The sequence below is a fragment of the Papio anubis genome, chromosome 12, assembly GCF_008728515.1.
Source record: "Papio anubis isolate 15944 chromosome 12, Panubis1.0, whole genome shotgun sequence".
Lineage (NCBI taxonomy): Eukaryota > Metazoa > Chordata > Mammalia > Primates > Cercopithecidae > Papio > Papio anubis.
This window is the reverse complement of record NC_044987.1, coordinates 72,048,523-72,066,581: the sequence shown is the minus strand read 5'-3', so window position 1 is coordinate 72,066,581 and position 18,059 is coordinate 72,048,523. Positions and strand designations below refer to the sequence as shown.

Genomic DNA, 18,059 nt, shown 5'->3' with positions numbered 1-18,059 from the left:
TGGCGCGATCTCAGTTCACCGCAAGTTACGCCTCCTGAGTTCACACCATTCTCCTGCCTCAGCCTCCCGAGTAGGTGGGACTACAGGCGCCCACCACCACGCCCGGCTAATTTTTTGTATTTTTTAGTAGAGACGGGGTTTCACCATGTTAGCGAGGATGGTCTCGATCTCCTGACCTCGTGATCTGCCCACCTCGGCCTCCCAAAGTGCTGGGATTACAAGCATGAGCCACCATGCCCGGCCGACAGTAAGGAATGATTAAAGTACTGGTGTGATCATGGTATCATAGTTGGTTGTTTTTTTAAAAATAGAGTCATATTTTTAAAATATGTACTAATTTACAGATGAAATGGTATGACAACTAAGATAGCTTCCAAATAATCTAGTGGGAGAGGAGCCAGGAGTTTACAAGAATAGCCATGAGGTGATGATTGCTGCTGGGTGATAATGGGTGCACAGGGGTTCATTGCCCTCTACTGTACTAAACTTTCCCAAAGCAAAGACACTGAAAATCTAAAATAAAAATAAGATTCTGCTCCTGACCCCCTCCTTCAAAAAGAGAGACAGATGCTACGGAAGAGGTACTTGGCACTCTACTTCACAGATGCTGGATGACGGTGGTCACAATCATAAACAGCAGCGGCGGCTAATATTTATGAGACACTTCTCTGCGAGTCAGCACTGTGCTCACCCTCACTGAACCTGCACTATAACCCATAAGGAAGACACTACTATGTCCATTTCAGGGGTTAGGAAACTGTGGTGCAGAAGGATAAAGAGGTTGCCCAAGGTCCAACAGATAAGTGAAGGAAACCTGTGTCATTCCACAAGTTCATAAGCGTAATGAGAATGAGTTACATTATTCCAAAATAGTAACAACTCTCAAGAGTGCTGGGAACTCTATAAGCCAACAGATTCAATCCAGTGTTAAAGAGCGCAGAAGTGGTGCTTTTCTGATGACCATTTTTGGTGAAATGTAGTGAACTGCAGGGTAGAGTCTCTGAGATCTTAAAGTGATAAGAGCAGAGGAGAGAGGGTGAAAAGTGGACGGGGGAAGGGTGGATGGGTGTTTTCCAGGGAGGAGGGAGAGACAACAGAAAATATGAAAACTAAAGGGAAACAGCCTGACAAACCAAAAATTTAAAAACAAAACAAAACAAAAAAACAGAAAAATGACAAAGCAGGAAATCCAGCAAGAGGGGAAGCTGGGGCAAAGCTTAAAACTAAACTCGAAGGAGGAAGATGAAAAGGCAAATAAATGACCCCCAGTCAGACCAGCCCATGTTAGCTGGGAGGAAAACCTCAGGACTCTGAACAGAGAACTGGAGAGCGGAAGAAGCAGGAGAATTCTCAGTGGGTTGGGGGAACCAATAGAGACCCTGGCAGTGGGTCATTTGCTATATTTCATTTAAACTCACTATTATTTTCTCCACTTTGCAGAGGAGGAAACAAGAAGCCCAGAGAGAGTTAATCACTTACTCAAAATCACACAGCCAATAGGCAGAACTGGAGCTGCAACCAAGATCTGACCTCCAAGCCATGCTTTCAGCCTACTTTGCTAAATACACCAAGCACTAGTGAGAACTGCACAGTTAGGGCAACACCAAAACAGCCAACAGAAGTACCTAGGAAGAATTTAAGAAATGCATGAAGACTAAGAAGGTACAAGCAAGTTGGGAAGAGGGGAAAGACATGAGCACAGATACCTAAAAATTGGCAATCAGTGATCACGCACCTTTTGGCCGAGAGACACCAGAAATAGGTAGACAGGAGGAAGAGATTGTATCAACCAGCCCCACTGCCTCCCACCAAAAACCAACCAAGGTGTCAAAGATGGGTATCAACCCTGTAAACAACCCCATTTCAAAGTCCCAGTGTCTTTTTCAGAGGCCTGATTATGAAGGGCTCTGGGCAAGCACAGTTAACTCTCTTCTGCCAGCTGCCCCATCACTGCCCATCACCTATCACAGGCTAAGCTGGTCACCTGGGTGGGAGGAGAGAAATTCACCCCATCTCAGCAGGCTCCCAAGCACTCCCGTTATCAAAAAGTGAAGTGAAGGTCATCTACCTAAACTGTATCCCCAGCATAAGGCCATTTCCATATCCAGGCCTTCAGGGTGCTGGAGGGGGCTAACTTATTCTGCCTGCCTGCCAACACAGCACATTCCAAAGCAAAACCAGATATACTGGCAGGTCCAGTTCCAAGCTTCCAAACTACAGCAGTCCCCCCCTACCCACTACACCCGCCTAGAGAGCAGTTTGGATTAGCCTGGCCCCAAGGAGTCCTGCCCCCTCTCTCTCAATGGTGAGTATAACCAGTCACGGGGTGGGGGTGAGGGGTACTGGTCCCCAAAGTCCTGGAGGACTGAAACCACAGGAGAGAGGTGAACGAGGTAGGATAAGTAACCTCTGAGAGGCTCAACTGAGACACACCCAACTTTTCAAGACCTTAGCCATAAGTTTGTATTGAAGAGGGAGTAAAATGGGCCACCAAGAAAACAAAAGTATTGTGTCCTCGTTTTTTTGGGCAAATACACTAAATGAGAAGACTACCTTTGTTTCAATGTCACAATCTATCTTAACTCCCTTCAAATGTCACAAGAAAACCTGACAGGTGACTTGATGTGCAGTCCTTTGTTAGCCTGACAGCTGTGGAGTCACACAGATAAAGAACTGGTTTCAGAGTGTAGCTGTGTGATGCTGGGGAGGTCACTCAACTGCCCTGAGCTTCAGCTTCTTCAACTACAAATGGAACTCATATGGGCTTAAGACAGAACCTGGCCTGTCAGCCTCCCCTTCCCATCCGAGAAGCCCAGGAATTAGCACAACTAAAAGTGAACTCAGCAGTACTGCTCCTCCTCCACAAAACCCGTCTTTGAGGGTTATGGATGGTATGATAAGATAACAGTTCTCCAGGACTTTTCTGCCTAAGGGCTCACACATTTTCTCTCTTTAATCAAAAGCCCAGCACAAAAACAGCTAGAGGGGCAAGAGGCAGTACAGCATCATCTTCCCAGAAAAATAAACCAAAGATTTTCAAGTGACTTACCTAAGGTCACAGGAAGAGTCATAGCAGAGCACTCCCAACCAAGACTTCCTTCCACACCAGCCAGAAGTGGAGAGACCAAGATCCAGCACTTGCAGGACCCTCAAATGCCTTCTCTCAAGTGAACCACCCCAACAAGGTAACAATTCTCTAGCAGAGTTCTCAACAGCTAAGTCTAGACGCCATTGTTTTGGCCAGAGCTGAACACTGGACTGAACACCTCCACTCCTGCCCAAAGTCACTGCCTAAGGCACACCACAAAATAACTAAACAGTGGTGTCAAAAGAACCACCAGGAACTGAGCAGTGTCCTTCCAATTACTTTTGGTTTTAGGCAAAGTTCTAAAAGTACAAAAATTTATTTTAAAATTTCTAAAATTCCACTCAATGTGCTCTGGCTTATCTATTTAGGTGCATCATAGAACATCATCACACAGTCTCCCAAAGAACACAGGTAAGTGAGTTTGAAACCTAAGAATGTCAAGAGTGCCAAGACCACAGGTTCTAAATTATAATCTGAAATCCTCCATTTTCATACAGTACAAACCAACCTTTCAGAATACCACTGAAAAAAAACTTCTTTCTAAATTAAACTTTGTTGGTCTAAAAGGAAATGAACCAATGCTGAATCATTCCTATGAATGATGAGAATTATTTTTTTAAAAATACTTACGAATGCATCCACAGAAAAGAACAAGGTTTGAAACAATTTGGTTGAAATAGCACAGATTTGAAGGGAAAGTTGTTTCCTGAAATTCCCCTCTATTGTAGCTCTGGCCTCAGAAATGGCCTGGGACAATCCTTCAAAAGTAATACTGTTATGAGCTCAATACCAAGACACCACAAAGCCCTCCTGCCCGGGATTTTCTCTCCATTTTAGAGAAGTCTAGTCTGCCAGTTTCCCTGACAGTTTCCTATTAGTACAATAGGCATATAATTTATCATCCAAACTGGGACATTCTGATAGTAAAAGAGGGTCCTTTAAGGATTATGCCAAGACAAGCAACATAAACCAGGACTATACCAGGCAAACAGGTACACAGCCATGGGGAACCATAAAGGGCAGCCCTGTAGAAAATACAAACGGGCAAAACTGCCACAACAGTAACCACAAGGAAGGCAGCCAAGATCTGGTGGGTGGACACAGGAACAAGGAAGACCAAGTTAAAATTAAGAAAAAAGCTAGGTAGAGCAGAGCCTGAAACTTGAGGTACACATTAACCTGATTCTGGGTCCGTTTTTTCCCATTCTTAAGTCAATCTGTAAATCAGATTCAATGACTGATTTGTGGCCTCCCATGCCTTCCAGGTGTCTCCTCTTCATGATCTCCCACTTTATCCTTTATGACTTAGTTCCTGGATTGTTTAAAAGTATAATCCATAAGGATGGGTTAACATGGTAAACATTTATCATTAAGGAGCACATCATTCCGCATTATTGAAACTGAATCTTCCTGAAGTAAAAAATCTTTCATTTTAAATATTACTACTGTTTATCTTTGAAAGGAACTGTATGTTTTTTCCTGGCTCCCCTCTAAAACAAACTGGTAGAAATGTAAACTCTTCTTATTAGGTCTGATTATCAATTTTTAATCACTTGACCACCTAAAAACAGGACAGCCAGAGTGCTGGGGACACCATGGTGGGCATGACAAGATGCTGTTCTGTGTGGTGACTAGATCCAGGGTTTTATTTCTTTATGAGATATGATTCACATACTATAAAGTTCACCCTTTTAAAGTATGTAATTCAGTACTTTTAGTAGACTCCCAGGGTTGCGAATAAGTGCTCTTAAACCTATTTTTCTCCCCTTATCCACTATCAGCCTGCTTGAATCTAAGTCTCTCTCCTTAACCAGACTACTCTCCTCCCTCAAAAATTGTTAAATTTTTTTAAAGACTGGGAAACCAGATTAATTAACACACACGTCTATACATTGCTTAAGAGACAATAGGAAAAGATGTCAATAAAATGCAGGTGGTCCCTGGCCCAGGCTCACACAAAGCAATCTTAACTGTTCAGACCAGTCACCGGGAGTGGCCCAGATCTAAAAACACAGGGACACTGACACACCCAGAAGTGTAGCTGGGAATGTGAGCAGAGCAAGACCAGCTTAAGGCAGCTGACTGAAAACACAAGGTTCTATCAACAGCTTCCAGAAGGAACTCAGCTCATCTACCCAGGAAGTACCTGGAGTTAGGCACTGGAATTCACAAACGTCATTGGCTAAAGAGATGGGCAATCATTCATTCACATGAGTGTGAATAATTTGAGTCACATTTAAGGCCCAGAGGAAGCGAGTCTTAGGAGAGCGGCAAAGATTTATCTCTGGAGCCTGGAGTACTGGGAGAAACGAATGGCCTGGGTTTTAACAGCAGCCACACCTGCAGCTCTAGCCTACTGAGCCAGCAGTTACCTAATCTAAACTTTACTCCAACTCTTCCAAGTAGATAACATCATTCCCATTTTCCAGATGGGGAAAGTGCGGGCACAGAGAAGCTAAGCCCTGAGCAGGTATTAAGAGGTGTAATGAGGGCAGCAAAAGTACCTTTCTTCTCCGCACCTGAAGCTGGATGCCCTCTGCACCCCAGGGGGGATTATGCAATGGTTTTACAAGAAGGCCCGAGACCCTAAGCTTGTTTCCCTATGAAAAGATGAGTTCCATTCAACCACTTATAAAAGAACTTTTACAACCCAACCCTTGCAATGTTAGGAGTGTACCGTGCCATCCAGTTTTTGAAGCATTTCCATTTAATTCATACTGGGTAAGGAATGACCTCAAATATTATGTATTTACTGATGGATTTCCTCCACTTTATGAATAAGGGAAGTGTGGTTCAAAGTGATTAATGGTCAAGGGCTTTACGGGCTTGCCTCAGCCTCTCCTAGATTTCTATCTGTTTGCCTGAGACCAGGAATCCAGCTCTTCTAAGTAAATGCCTCAGCCTTGGGTGTTCCTCAAGGTTCACTGTCCAGGGTGACTTGGCAGAAAATCCTTCAAGATCTGTTATGCAACATAACATTTTAAGTTGCTATTTACTGAGCATTTACCAAACCATATGTCTGGTATATAGTGGGCACAATCGAAATTTATAGACAGGAACACCGAGGCTTGCAGAGAACAAGCAAATTGTCCAAGGCCATACTAGCAAGTAGCTGAGCCAAGGTATGTCCAATTCCAAATCTGTAATTTTGAACCCACATTATCCTGTCTTTTTCCAAACCAAAATCAGGAAACAGCCCACTCATTGTTCATGTCAATCAGTTCCCCCCTCCTACTCCTTTCAATTAATTCCTCATAGCCAAGTTTCAAATCTGTAGTAGCCCATTATTGGCAACAAACCTATCGATATGCGAGGGTTAAGTTCATTACTCAGGAGAATATTTCACAAGGTTTGTTTATTTTCTAACAACCTACTCCCAACTCACCCCACAAAATGGCATCTGGAAAAAAATTCCCCCCGTTCCTTCAAAGCCCAACTCCAACATCACTTCCTCCAAAAGCCCTCCTCAGTTCCTACCACAAGAAACACAGCTCTTTGGATATACCATGAGGGCTTACCCCAGTGAGTGTGTTTCCCCTTTATTCTGATGTTACACAAGGAAATTCATGCTCCTAAAAAATATAAACAAGTAAAAAACCCCACTCCCTCAAAGCAACTCTCAAGGCAACAACCATCCATAACGTATAACCTCCCAGATCCTTAGGACTAGAGATGCAAACGTGTTGTTTCAACATTTCACTAACCCTAAGGCAGCACTGCCAGTAAGATGTAGCAGGATTTTATTTCAGAGGTACTACTGTGAAACAAATTATGTCACAATGCTTATCACTTAGAAATACTATTTTATACATGTTGAAACTTTTTACTATCAATCTTGTGCATACATAAAAAGGAAAATATAAGCTAAATAAATCAGGTTAACATAAGCTAAAGTAACTTCTCAGAGTGATCAGTGTCCATACAATATCACCCTCCGTAACAAGGGTATTCTTAGGAATGCTCACCACTGACTCTGGGATTTTCTTCCTGTCCACTACATTCACTCCACAGGCTTTGGTGAGCGTATCCAACATCAAGGGTCATTACCACCACCTGGCCAGCCATGATTGTCAAACACATCCCAATTTCAAAAATGTTCAAGCATGTTAAAAATGTGCACCTTGGAACTCACAAAATACCATACACTCTACTTTCCTACTGGATTACCATGACCTCTTTACATGCCTGCTTTCCTTGCTAAACTGTAAACTCTGCCAGGCAGGTGAGTTTTACTGATCGCTGTTCATTAGCCACCTTTTCCTAATCACTAAATCCCTGGCACACAGTAGCACCCATAAACGTTTAAATGCTCAGTGGCAAGTATAGCTGCATGAAAACCAGGAGTATCTGGATTTCAAAGTGCGCAAGGTGAAGGGAAGAGACACGGAAGGAAAGAATGAAAAGCATGGTGGTTTATCCACAGTTCATCTCCAGAAAGCCGTCAGGATCACCCTTCCTATCCCCTCATTTTCCAAAACCAGGCATACCACCCAAGGACCTCTAGGAGCATCCCTGCTACTGAGAAAGCAAAACCTCTACAAGCAGCCAGACAGAACTCCATTCTCAAGCCCCTCACCAGTAAGCATGACACACACCTCTACAATCACATCTGGAAACAAGTGCTACACTCCCAAGAAGTAACAGATGAATGCCGAGCACAGAGAAAGTGGTTCTGGTTCATTTTATTGCTTCCCCTGAATAGAAAGGTAAGACCTCAGTTTTGTGCAGGCTTATCCTTAAAACCAATGATGAACATCTTAGTCAATTCCATAAAGATTCAGCCTACGTTCCTAGGTACACCGTCTCACAAATATAGAGGGAAGAAAATCACATTCAGAATTGGAAGTGGTCAAATTTAACCTGATTCTATCTGCAGATAAAAATTAGAATATCTAGATCAATGGTTCCCAGCCCAGAGCCGATACTATGATGGGGCCTTTCAGAAATACAGACACACTGCACTACCACAACCCTCCTAAGCCTTCACAGGTGGTGCCCAGGCTGTAAAAGCTCCACGGAGGCTGCAGTGCACACGCTAAGGTGGGCACCACTGATGTGGCAGAAGCTTCCTGGAGTAGGAACAGAAAGAGGCTGACCTGGGTTTCAGTCAAAACCATCCTGAATTAGCCATGTAAATGGATTCATGTGCCCTGAATTGCAAACCCAAAAGGCAAAATGTGAGAAAAGGTGCAGGGCCTGGAAAGGTGAATGAGAACATGCAGGCAGCCTCGCCCTAGCTGCCCCCATGCCTGCCACATATCAGGGACACAAGTATTTGGTGAATGAGTGTCACACAGGTGATGAGCACATGGTCATGCACACCATCACACTTCCACTGAGCCACTTACTAAGTGCAGATTCCCTGAGCTGGCTCCAGCTGAGGCACGAGTTCCCCTACCAATTCATGAGTAGGGGAGATTTTAGTTTTGCTTCAGCTTCACTGGACACTTGAGTGGTGTTCTGGAAGCATTTTTTCCACTTTCACAATTTCTAGGCATGAAGGAAGCCGCTTCTTGCCTCCAAATTACAAACGGCACATTCCCTGATTTCAAGTTATATAAATGGTAATAATGTTTGCATTTTACAGCTAAGGTAAAATCTAAAGGTGAAAGGAAATTAGGGAGTATTCTGAATGCATAACAAAAGTAGAAACCTTTCATCAAAATTAGAAAACAGTATCAAACTTACGCCAATATTTAAAGCAAAAGCAACTTTGAATTAAGAGAATTTCTTGGCTGGGACAATATGAAACGCTATTAAGTATCTGTTTTCTGTTTTTCTCTCAATGACAATACATGACAAGGTCTTCTAAGTGCCCAGCATTTCAAGATGGGGCTGATGGTTCCTTCAGCTAATGGAGCTCTAACTCTAACCAGCACTGTCTCTCAAAGGCTTTGAGATGAAAAGGCAGCCAGGGAGAAAGGATTGAAAGAGATTCCACCAAAGGAAGCATCCGCTCACAATGGTTTCAGAATCAGTTAGCCCCCAAGACACCCCCAGCCACAGTAATGGGTGATCTGAAAATGAAGCATATCAAAATGCTATTGATAAGCTAAATTACCAGACAGCTTATCTGAGGCCCACATCCGCCATATGGTGCCCCAAGTTCTGCCGCCTGTTGCTGCCATAACAATAGGCACGCCTACCCAGAAAGCACCATCGGACAGAAACCCAGCAGCGGCGGCATGTGGGGCAGCTACTGTGTTTACATTTTATTTTGTGCCATTAGCTTTGTTCCTCCCCCTATCCCAGTAGGGATTTGAAAGACACACATACTTAATGTCACAAATCCCTGTTACCTGCAGAATGCATGCATGCACACTGCATGTGAGCGCGTGTACGGGGACAGATCAGGTGAACAGAGAGAAAACCAGATGTCAACTTCAGAAATGGAGCTGCCCGGTGGGGAAGGGCGAGCCAGGCAGGCTCCCAGCTAGAGCTGCAAGCAGACAATGCGCTTTTCTCAACAGGCTCGGGCGGGCGGGCCTCGGGGAGTGGCTATTTAAAACACTTGGCTCCTTTTATTTCACCACCACGGAAGTGAATTCGGTTCTTAAGTGCCAGAGCAAATGAAGTCATTTGGTTTCCACGGGCTCTCTGCATTTCAGCAGAAGGAGTCAGGCTGGACGAAAGTCGGAAGGCCCATCTAAGTTCTTCTTTCTTACAATTAAAATTGATTCCCGGAGGATTTGGCGCTTGGGCTTCATTTAGTTTTTTTTCTTTGAAAAGCTATTAAAGTCAGAGAAAAATTAAAGGCTACAGACACTGGGATGAACGCTGTCAAAGATGACTCCCTTCACAAAATGCCATCAAGTCACAGAGAAAAGAAGGAGCAGATAAAGCAATTACCTTCTAAAGGCTTGGCTGGTATAAAAGATTAACAGTGATTTCTGTCAAATAAATTCATAACAATTTTGTATTTCCACTCTCTTAAAAGACTTTCCCATTTTTGCAGATGGTAATAAAATATTCATTTATTTAGTTTACTATCTATTAGAAAAACACTGGTTTTCAAAGAGAACTCAGCAGTGTGTAGCATCAGTTTATACAAAAATGCTTGGATAGAAAGCAAAGCAAAAAAAATCTCTTTCTTAATACTCAGATCTATTGAACTATTACAGAAAGGCACTCATTTCATTCCCCTAGATTTACTCACACCTAAGCAGACAACATTCTTGGATGAACTTTTCAAATTTTCTTCAACATTCCAAGTTTAAAAAAAAAATCCCCTTTCAAGTTAAATTGAGATTGCACTTGAACACCATCCAAGAGCAGAGCTGAACTGAATTATGATAATTAGAAAGCTGTGCCTATTTAAAAAAAAAAAAAAGCAGCACAGTTAATGCATTTTTTTTAAAAAAGTTCATGCCAGAGAATATAAGTTCAATATGTTCTCACATAATTAACATTTCCCACCATTAGCAGCAGTTTTTCAGTTTACGTATCAGTAAGAACAACAGTGTTGTATATTCCCAGTCAAGGGTGTTTCAGTCACTTTACACATACATCTAAACCTGTGAGATGCCTAAAAGCAACCAGAATTTCCCACTAGAGATGACGGATGCTTAACTTACTCATCAATAAGCCAGCTTTCTCTTTTAAACCCATTTTCCAGGGTCCCATGCCTGCAAATTAAAACTACTAATGAAATCCTAGGACACAGCCTTCAAAACAAATGTGAATCAAAAAAAAAGCACTGCATTCGGGTAGTAAAGACCAGTTTTAAACAAGGAGTGGGGTGGGCATAGCGCGTACAACACACCCTTCCCTTGGCCACAAACACAGAAAAAAGATAGCTTTTTATGAGGACCTTCCCCCTACTCACCACCACCACCACCACCACCACCACCACCACCAGCACCACCACCACCACCACCATTGTCCAATCAAGAAGAGGAAACGAGTGAGTTTCACAGTTAGCCAAGACTCCTGGACTATTAGAAACTATTTTTTTGAGAATCCTCTCAACTATGCAAAAAGTCAGTGGACCAAAGGAGAATTTAAAAGCTAAGAGTAACCTACCCTTGTAAGAAACATCATCCTGAAAATGCACCCACCAGGACAACCCATTTTTACTTTGACTAAAATAAAATACATATTTCAAAGCTACCCTATTCTGTACCACTACAAAACTGGAATGTATTTGAAAAAACAGTCAAATTTCAACTCCAAATTCAAATATGAACCACGAAGCTCATAATGAGAATCTTACAGACTGAGGGCACTCAAGAGTTCACAGTTTTGAAACGAAAAATAAAAACCCACAGAAAAACACTCCAACTATTTAGATCCAAATACACTAGCATTCCACAAACTATCCCAAGAAGAGGGAAGCCCCAGAACTTCCGATTTCAGAGGTACACATTAATTGCAATACAACAATGTCTAAATAAGGTGTCTGTCAAAAAGCTCAACCCTGAAATATGAAGTGCTTAGGATAGACTTGAATTACCTCATTTCATCACTTTTACGAATATGAAAGAATAAAATATATCACTGATGTGGTTTAAACACAACTCTAAATGCAACTTAAATATTAACACCACAAGGTAATCTATGCCTTATTATAAAATAAAAAGCACCATGTAGCTATAAAAGATTATGCCAGCCATCAATCAGTCCCCAAGCAGCCCAGCAGCAGCACAGCCTAGGTTTGTCAAAGGGCAATAAGCTTACAATATATTTTTCTGGCTGAGTTCAAAAGTTGGACATTAGCAGTTTGCAGTTCCAGTCACTGAACTCCAAAGGGGAAGCTATAATGCTCACATTTAAAAACAGCAAGGTTGGCTTGGATTTTCTTGCAGTTCTACAGAGAAATCTGGATACTTGTTTTGGCCACATTCTTCAGTCTTTGGAGAAAACAGACCCTAAAGTTTTACCACTAAACAGATTCAGCCTCTAAACACAGCTTTCATATTTATTTATTTATTTTCCCTTTCACAATCTCTTTACTGGGTACAAGAAAAAGTGCCTAAAATGGAGCTTAAAAGTGTTATCCAACTACTGTATGTGAATATGATAATTTTTAAGTCCACCAGATCATACATACAGTTATTTGCACCAATCTTGAGTGATAAGACACCACAATTTTCATTTGCAGGCAGCATAATTATGCTCATAATTAACACATAACACATGGGATTAGAGAGAAAAGTAATTCTACAAATGACCAGGCTCTTGTATGACCACCATGTATGAGAGATCAATCCATTTCTGAAGCAACCAACCTTAACCAACCTTAAAATATTGTTAATGTTACAGTTCATTTCTTCAAAAGTCTATTTAACATTTGGGATCTACGTGCTTTAAACTGTTCCTATTACATACTTTTCTGCTGAATATGTAACAACAAATATGATCTAAACACCGATGATAAAAGCATATTCTTCCCAAATGTTCCCATTAAGAAATGCCCTCATAATTGGTGCTCTGTATTCTAAGAACCAACAAAACACAAAATTGTTTATAAATTGCTGAAGCTCAAGCAGGGAAAAAAAACTCGAACATTTTTTTCCTTATGACTTATTTGTTCTTTTTCTAAATAAAAGGGGACTCCAATCTCCCAAGTGAGTATACCAATATATAATTCCTGCTGTATCAAGTAAGTGGGGGCAGAGAGGAAATGGGAAAGGGAGGAGGAAGCCGACTCCCCCAAGGCTGCCCTCCCAAACCCGCCCTTATGTGTAATTAGTTTGCTGCTGGGGCCGGGGCACACATTGTACCACAAGGCAAGAAAAAGCCTCTCAGTGAGAAATTCCTATCAGTCTGGCTCAAACTAAATTGGGATGTCCTCCCCCTTTAAATTAAATTTCATTAAGTGTATGTCATGGTGAGTCCTGGTTTTTGTTTTGGGAAAAGAAATGAAAAAAAACCCTCCAACCTTCCAATAATCTCTCTCATGCATGTTCCCCGGAGTTCAGTACTTTATAAAGGATCACACAGAGGAGGAATTTACACAAAGATTCTTTCCTATAATTTTCTTTACCCCTATTGTCAAGGTAAAGTGTCATACTGGTTTTGTTTCAAGCTTGTTTTTAAAAAAAAGTTCTAATATTCCCCTAAAACTGCAGCTCAAATAATATTTACCATTAAAGTAAAAATAAAATAGTCTACCTTGGCACTTTGATACCATCAGCAAGAACCCGTAATGGATATAGCTTATCAGTTCATTTTTTTATACCAACAATAAATAAAAGAATTGTTAACTGTTTAAAACCTGAAACCTGAGAGTTCAACACAGAGTTGCACATACAAAGAAACACTAAACAAAAATATCTGTGCCCATTTATGGAAACAGTGAGATTAGAAAAATAAGCCTTTCCCCAAAAATACTACAATTCAAAACCTCACCACTGACAAAGGTTCAACGAATCCATTTGTCTTTCCTGAGTCACTCTGTAATTAGTTCTACTATTTCCTTCTAAAAAGGAAAAGATTCGTAAAGAAGTTGGATTTAAGTCTAGTCCTTATAAGCATTCAGATATGCTTGGGCCCAAAGACCCTGCTGTTTACAGAAGGGGGGCACAAACCCAACAGTGAAAGGGTGAAGCACCGGGCATAGCCTGAAGACTGTTCCCCAGTCTGTGCCTCAGAGAAGCCCCTATCCCTAGGAGACCAGCAAGATTCACTGCAGCCTGCAGAAAAAGGAGACCACTCGCGGCTGTGACTATACAGTGGATCACATCTCCCCGAAGGGAGGGATGTGTCTACTCAGGTAACCACTGCAGGCACCCAGCGCACCCCAAGCCATCAGACCACCCGAACTTCCAAAAACAATCAAGGTGGAAAGCGGGGAGAAAGAAACCTGTGGTTGTTGTGAACTGATAATGTTCTGCTCCTTTGCAATACGTGTAGTGTTTTTAATATTTCTTTTTACTATTTTGAAATGTGGCAGGCTTAACAGACCTTTCTGTCCCAAGACCTGGGCTCCTTCCAAGGCACTGTTTTTAAACATGGCCTTTTTACATTCCCTGCTCCTGGAACATCATCTGTCTCTTAGTTTCCAGGGCTCACTGAGGTCAATTTTCATTTCTGCAAATCACAGGAAGCCACTTGCTTCTGAGAAGTTAACAAGCCTCCTGAGAAACGCTGGTGGCTGGTATTTCATTGTTTTATAAATATTTTTATATAGTGACACTATCCAACTTTAAATAAATCTTTTAAAAAAGGCAATTTAAAAGCAAAGAAAATTCTGATCTGGATTTCATTTATTTTCATGAGAAGAGAGGGGAGGTGTGAGCCCTCATTGTTTTCAACTCATTAAAAATATCGCTTTTTAAAAAAATACAAACGTTATTTTTTTAAAAAAGAAAAGTCACAGAAGTTGAACTTTATTTAAAGCGGGACTCTAGACTTTTGAAAACAAGTGTTGATGTTACGAACAAAGACTAGAAGTGTACCCAGATTTTCTCCCCTCCTGGGGATCATTTCTCTTCCAATAAACAAACAAATCCCCCAGTATTTCCTACCGAAAGGGAAGGGAAGTTTTCCAGGGAGAGTCTCCTCCTGGGTTTGGTGGTAACTGCGACTCAGTCTTTTTTGGACACAATGTTTCTGCTGACTCCTGAAAATTTTCCACTTGAATGTGCAATGAAGCGGCGGCGGCGGCGGCAGCACCAGTCCTGGAGAAGCGGCAAAGACGAACGTGCCCTTTTTCATCTTTGAGAAGGAGCGAACCCCCCGCCAGCGGCACAAGTCGGCGCAGACCCGGGCCGGCCTCGGGGGTCCCCGGCGCCGGGGAAAGGCGGCGAAAGCAGGGGGGTCCGGGCCGGCTCCTGGCTCCAAGGCGGCGGCGGCTCTGCCCGCCCGCGCTCGCTCCGAACTTCTGGCTCCCCAGCGCACCCCGTGCAAGGCGCCCGAGGGTGTGTTCGTGTGTGCGCGTGCAGGCGGCAGGAGAGGGGGCGCGCGGGGGGCGCGGCGCGGCCGGCCGGGCGCCTCCAGGGCCGCCGCCGAGGGCCGCCTGTTGCCGCGCGGGCTCCCAGCGCGCGGCCCAACTTGGCGTCCTGGCAAGTCGCGCGGCGGCGCCCGGCCGCTCACCTCGGAGGGGGCGCGGGCCGGCGGGTGTGGGGGCCCGGCCGCGGCCCTCCGCGTGCCCGCCCGCCGTCGCACACAAAGCAGAGCCCGCAAAGAAAAGAGCGGCCCGCGAGGGACGCGCCGCCGCCCCCCCGCCGCCCCGTGCGCCCCCCGCACCCCAGCATCCGCCCCGCGCGCCAACTTACCTCGGCCCAGGGAGCCGCCGCAGCGCCCGGCGAGTCCGAGGCAAACTTCGGCGCCGCTTCCCCCGCCCTCTGCTCGGTGCCCGGCTCCCTCCCCGGCTCCCGGTCCCCGGGCCCGGCCACCCCACCCCTGCCTAGCACCGCTCCTGCCCCGGGGCCGGCTGGGCGCGCTGGGCTGCTGCCCGCGCTCCGGGCAAAGGTGGAGGGGTGGGGGGGCGTCACTGCATGGCCTGTCCCTGGACGCGGCCGCCCCGGGCCCGGGCCCCGCCGCGCGGAATGGCCCGCAGGGTGGAAGCGAGTCTGCAAAGTGCTTGGTGGGCGCCCGCGGCGGGCGGCGGGGCCGCGGCGGCGGCAGCAGAGGCTCGGCTCGGCTCGGGCGGCGCGGCGCAGCGCGAGCGATGCTAAGAATGTTCGGAATGAGGACAGGAATGAAATGAACGCCAGGACCGAACTCGCTCCGGAGGGGTGGGGCCTCGGTGACGTCATGCGGCCTGCCGCCCGGGGCCGGAGGCGGGGCTTGCCGCCGCCGGTGACGTCATGGGGAATCGGGGCGGGCCGGCGCGGCCTCTTTGCCGTTGGAGCGCGGGCTCTCGGCAGCTGGGCGGAGTCTCGCGCCCACGGGGGAGCGTGGCTCGCGCGGGAACCGCCCTCCGTCTCCCGGCGCGGGCTCCGGGCTTTGTCCCGAGCCGGGGCGGGGCGGACGGGAGTAGCGCGGCTTGCAAGTCCCTGCGCTCGCGCGAGGAACTCTGGAAGCCTGGGCTCCTTCCAGGGGGCAGGCGCCGAGGCCGGAGTTGCGCGCGGCTCGCCTGCTGTGCCTCAGTTTCCCTAGTCCGGGACGCGGAAACGCGGGTTGCTGCCTTGAGTGCTCCCGGACTCGCGGAAGTCTGCAAGTGTGGGGAAGAGAAGTTTCCTTGCTGGTGATTCAGATTGTTGCTCTCGAGCGCGGTGGACGCCGTCTGGTCTCCGGGCCAGATTCCCAGCCTGCCATTTCTTCTCTTCCCTTTCACTTTTATAAAAGTTCACAGATCTCACTAAAGTCGAAATTTCCTTTTCCTGTTGGGAAAGGAAAACCTTTAGCCTAGCAAAGAAGGATAATTACAGAGTTCATAATAAACCTCCCCTGCTAGCACGGTCTTCTGCAAGTCACTTAAAAAACTAAGTTCGCTCATCTCTGCCGGTTGTACTTTTCAAAAGTAACTTCCTAAACTTTAAAACGCTGCATCCGGCGACTTTAAGTTAGCCCTTTATTGAGAAACTTCATTTCAATAATAAAGGAATAATTTTAACCCTGCCATTGGAGGTAGTGACGCAAAAGTGACAGAGACCCAGTCAGTAAGTCAGAAAAGGGGTGAAGTCGACCCACTGGGGACAGAAAGCGTCTAAAGTTTCGGGTGATTGTTATAATTATTTATCAAGAAGCTGCAAAGCAATTCCTGTACAGTGGCCTCATTCCTTCTAGGCACTTGGTTCTCTTTTCCAGCTGAGGCCTCCGGATTAAATAACAACGTATTTTGTGCCCAAGGAATCCCTGTATCCCTATATATGGGTAACTGAGGAGACTGGACAGTGACTTACTGCAACGCATTTCTACAAAACATAACTTTTACTAATACATTGTTTTCCTTCTTTTTCTTTTTTTCTTTATTTTTATTTTTATTATTTATTTAATTTTATTTTTGGAGACAGGATCTTGCTCTGTCGCCCAGGCTGGAGTGCAATCTGGGCTCACTGAAGCCTCGACTCCCTGGAATCAAGCCATCCTCCCTTCTCAGCCTCCCAACTAGCTGGAACTACAGGCACGCACCACCACGCCTAGCTAATTTTTAAAATTTTTTTGTAGAGATGGAGTTTCACCATGCTGCCCAGGCTGGTCTCAGACTCCCGGGCTCAAGCTATCCTTCTGCCTCAGCTTCCTGAAGTGCTGGGATTACAAAAGTGAGCCACAGAACCCAGTCTTATTAATACATTTTTAATTGCAACTCTTGAAGTAATCGGAGTAAGAGGCAGTTGTAAAAAATAATAATAATAATAAATCATTTGTTCACTTTGCCCAGTTCTCCCCACTGGTAATGTCTTCCAAAACTCTAATACAGTATCACAATTGGGATATTGACATTGATACAATCCACCCATCTTATTCAGATTTCCCTGGTCTTACCTGTACGTATTCGTACGTGCCTGTATTTAGGTCTATGCAATTTGCTGACTTGTGTAGGTACCACCACAGTCAAGTACAAGTGCATTTTATTTCTAATTCATAGGCAATGATAAGGTAATACAGTGAGGTTCACAATAATGAATCCAACCACCTTGGCACTGGTTTTTGGAAATGTGTTAGAAAACACATAATTAATTTGGCATTAAAACTGTACTAGGCATATCTCTCTCCAAATCTCATCTTCTAAAAGCACCAGATAAATTTTGATGGCAGTGCCAACCAGTTAGTAGGGTTTCTAAACCACTCTTTGTTGGCCCAGTATGCCTGAGCACCTTTCAGATTAGTTCCTGTCTTATAGCCACTTTGCAATACAATATCTCCCCGTTCCATACTGAATTAAGGAAAAATTCCTTGACCTAGGATCCAAAGTACTTTACGACATGATGTGACTTTTTGATCAGATTTTCTCCATCTTCTATGTGTGTATTTTTTGAGACTCACCTTAAAAACCTCTTCCTCTGGGAAGACTGCTAAACTGAATATTTCCTCTCTAGGACCCTTGAAGCTCCTTGCCCCAGATATGCTTCTTGTATTCTGT

At 44.6% G+C, this 18,059-nt stretch overlaps 1 protein-coding gene across 8 annotated transcripts in view; it reads right to left on the bottom strand.

The window, feature by feature from the left end:
* Positions 1-15,773, bottom strand: part of TEAD1 (TEA domain transcription factor 1) — a 271,440-nt gene extending 255,667 nt beyond the window's left edge. For 4 of the 8 annotated variants that reach the window (XM_009186557.4, XM_003910207.5, XM_009186558.4 and 1 more), the window contains exon 1: positions 15,307-15,773. The gene's annotated coding sequence lies outside the window, so the exon portion shown is untranslated. Of the gene's footprint in view, positions 1-14,556; positions 14,710-15,306 lie in introns of all 8 variants that reach the window. The other 4 variants (XM_017948598.2, XM_017948604.2, XM_009186556.4 and 1 more) reach the window with 3 other exon arrangements.
* Between the last annotated feature and the right edge of the window lie 2,286 nt (positions 15,774-18,059).